A 3741-nucleotide genomic window follows, 5' to 3' on the forward strand; every position below is an offset into this window, starting at 1 on the left:
GGGGGGGGGGGGGGGGGGTGATGAGGCCCAAAATGGAGTCAGGGTGGCTGTCACAGGCCTAGCAGCTGAGATTCTGTGCAGCTTGATCTTAACGTCTTAAATGCTTTTGCTTCAGGTTTTTTTTTTTTTTAAGATTTACAAGTACTTTCACTTAAAATACACCACCTATTTAAACATTACAATTCTGTGCTTTACTAAATAAAATTTTCAACTACTACTGCAATAGGTATACTTATAGATTTTTCAACCATGGGACATGTTCATCACCTCAAAAAGAATCGCCTGCCACTTAGCCACCACCTCTTGTTTCCCCAACTTTGTTGCACCATAAGCAAACACTTAATTTACTTTTTGTTTCCATATTTTTCCAAATTAATCTGTGCCTAATCTATTCTTTTTCCCAGTCACTTTTCGGGTATAAGTGTAGTGCTTGTACATTCAGTTTTATCATATGTTATTAAAATATGCAGTCTTGGTGATCAAGATTTAAGGACACTTATTAGGTTCAGTATGTCACCTACAATATTCTTAACAGAAACTTTATTTTTTTAAGTCGCTCAGGGTGGTCTTGGGGAACCTTCTGCCTCAGTCTGCCTTAGTCTCCCACATTGGGATTATGGGCATGTGCCACCACAACTGGCTGAAACTGGCATTTTTAATCCAAGTGTATGAGAATGACAAATATCCCTACTTTGTAGCTACCGTCTTGATTGATTTTAAGGTATCAGCAGTTGGTTTTATATTTTTAGTGCAGATGTCAACACAATTGTTCCAGGATAAACCATGACATTTAAGAACATTAATACTTGAATATTTCAACACCGTTCTGTTTGTGATCAGTCATGAAAATCTTTTATGATTTGTTGCTAATACCAATATCTGACAAGGTCTTGTGGTCAAATATCTAAAAGCTTCCACTTTCATTCTAAAATTTAAATATTGTTCTACATATAGTCAGTGCAGAGATGACTTCCCCAGAAATAGAAGACAAGCTTTCATAGGGTTACTAATCCTACACATGCATCTTTGAGGATCTCAGTGGATTCTACATGTGTGAATGCTTAGGATATTGATAGAAAAGGACCAGTTCTGTCCTTCCCTAGCCAGATTTTCAAGTGTATAAAGACACGTGTGCTCAGTTCTTCAGGGCATGGTGGCACACACCTGTAAATTCCAGCACTCTGGGAGCCTGAGGCAGGAAGATAGCAAGTGTGAAACCAGCCTGGTGAACTTAGCAAGACTGTGTCTAAAAATAGAAAATAAAAAAGAGCTGGGAATACAGCTCAGCACAAGGGCCCTGGGTTCAATCCCCAGTATCCCAGAAAAATACTGCTCGCTTCTCTGATAAGGAAACTAGAGATAATAAGCACACTATGGAAAAAAAATTAAAGTTATGGAGCCACAGTGTTTTTGAACAATAAATGGGATGGGTAGTTAATTTCAGTTTTCCTTTATGACTGGGTCATCTAGTGGCTTCATTAAAGGTGTGTGATAAGTGTCCAGCCTCAGGAAGCGGAGAGGTCTGACCCCTCCCCTGCAGGGGTGAGGATGAGCAGAGCCTGGAGCCAGGAAGGAGAGGCTTAGTATTCCTGCAGAAAAAACACACCCTGGATAACACTCAGGGGAGGTGCACTAGTGGCCAGGATAGAGCTCTTCTACCTGAGACTTAGCCAAGATACTAACTTCAAGAACCAGAAAGGCTCCCACCAAAACAGTCACTTTCTTGGCCCTGACCCAGTGCCCTCTACCTTTTGTAGCATTGCCAACCTTCTCCTTCCTGCCTTGGAAGAGGAAGTCATCTCTGTTACAGGAGCTAGAGTGGGACTGGTGCCATTTATTCTTCCCAAATGCTTGAAGTAGAAATATCTTTAAAGATTGGGACCCTGGGGTCCCCACCCCTAATTTTAGAGTTTAAAACCTTATTGTCTCAAACTCAGATCTTGGGGTTGAGATGCTGCAGGAACAATTAGAGGGGGAGTAGATAGGAGAGATATAGGGCATAACCTGGATGGCTGATGATTGTGTATTTACCACAGCTTTTCGTGCACTGTGTACTTGAGACAGCCAGCCCTTGAAAAGGTGTAACGTGCACTTGCTGTACCCTCCTATCCCCCTGACTTTTCCTCAACTCAGAAACAAAGATTAAGACCCTGATTATAAATTATCATTGTAAATTATACCGATCAGTGAAAGTTATTTTTAGAAGTGAGCTTACCCTATAAGTATGAGCATAGCGGTCCCCCTGACCCTTAGGAGTTTTGGTCAAATTTCCCCTGCCTTGTAGCATTTCCCATTGCTTGGCAGCTATTCCTTGCGTTTAGAACCTCATAGATACATGTTTGCCTTGGATTACTTTCACTTCTGACTTTCCCTTGCCAGAGCCTGAGTCCTCAATCTCTGCTGCTGGCCTCTGGCTCTGAGTCAGTCTCACCTCCCTTCCCCATCCTTCCTTGGAGGGAAGGTGAGGAACTCCGAGGTGTGGCAGGTGCGGGGTGGGGAGGGCACAGGAGATTGCTGGAGAACCCTGGCCCCTCACAGACCACCTGCCTGATGCTAGAGCAGAGGTCCCCCCCCACCAGGCCACAGATCAGTACCAGTTGTGGCCTGTTAGGAACTAGGCCGCACAGCGCAAGGTGAGTAGCAGGCAAACAAGCCAAGCTTCACCTGTATTTACAGGCGCTTCCCATCTCTCACCTCACTGCCTGCACTCTGCTTCCTGTTGCAGAAGGAATTAGCACAATGGAAGTAAAATAACAGATTTACTCATTGACAGGGGTCGATCACACATAAGCCGTGCCTGGGTTGATGACACACTGGGTTTTATAGGGTTTCACGGCCTTGACTTCATTTGGGTGGGTATGTTTCATTCTCACAGTTCACATCATGGTCACAGGTAGTTAACTTTAACCCAGACGTGACAGTTCTTTGCAGTTGGGGAGTTTACCTCAAGATTCGTCTAGCTACCTATTCTAGTGCACAGGAAGCGGGTGTTCAAGGTCAGGGATGAGGCCAGATGACCCATTTCATGGTCAATGCCCTCCAGTGTCTGTTAATTTTGAACTAAAGCAGATTGCTGTTAGAGACAGAAGTCATTTTATGCTTTTCTAACATTTTGTAGGTTTTTAGAGTATTTACAAAAGTTCTCTGTACCCCTCCTATCGGATCAATGGCAACGTTAGACTCTCACAGGCACACAAACCCTACTGTGAATTGTTGCCTAGTCCTCAGGAGAATCTAATGCCTGGTGATCCGACATAGAGCTGAGGCATTGGGAGTGGCTGCGACTACAGATTCACATTCGCAGAGAGGTTTAACAGAGCAGAGCGTAATAAATCAGTTGCTTCCAGACTCATATCAAATCCCTTTCCGAGCGGTAACACGCTGCATCTGGTGGCAGGACCTGAGTCAAAATCTGACACTGATTTTAGTCCATGCTCGGGCCACCCATTATTTTACTTACCACTTCTGTCTGAGACTCTTTTCTACACTGCAAACTTACCTCAGTTTTGGTAAGATCACAAACTGACCCTAGCCCAAATGAGTAAAAAATAAACATCATGGGAGAGCTTCTTTGAAAAGCAGAAGACACTAAGACTAACAACAAAAATAAAGCTGCAATTCAAAGAAAATACCAAGTTTCCTCCTTAAATTATGGGTTCTTTGCAACAGGTGATTCATATTGTCCTAGCCCACTTTGTTTACTCTGCAGCAACTGGCTACCCAACAAAGCCATAAAAATCT

The sequence above is a fragment of the Fukomys damarensis genome, unplaced genomic scaffold, assembly GCF_012274545.1.
Source record: "Fukomys damarensis isolate Sample0158 unplaced genomic scaffold, DMR_v1.0_HiC HiC_scaffold_27, whole genome shotgun sequence".
NCBI classification, from domain to species: domain Eukaryota; kingdom Metazoa; phylum Chordata; class Mammalia; order Rodentia; family Bathyergidae; genus Fukomys; species Fukomys damarensis.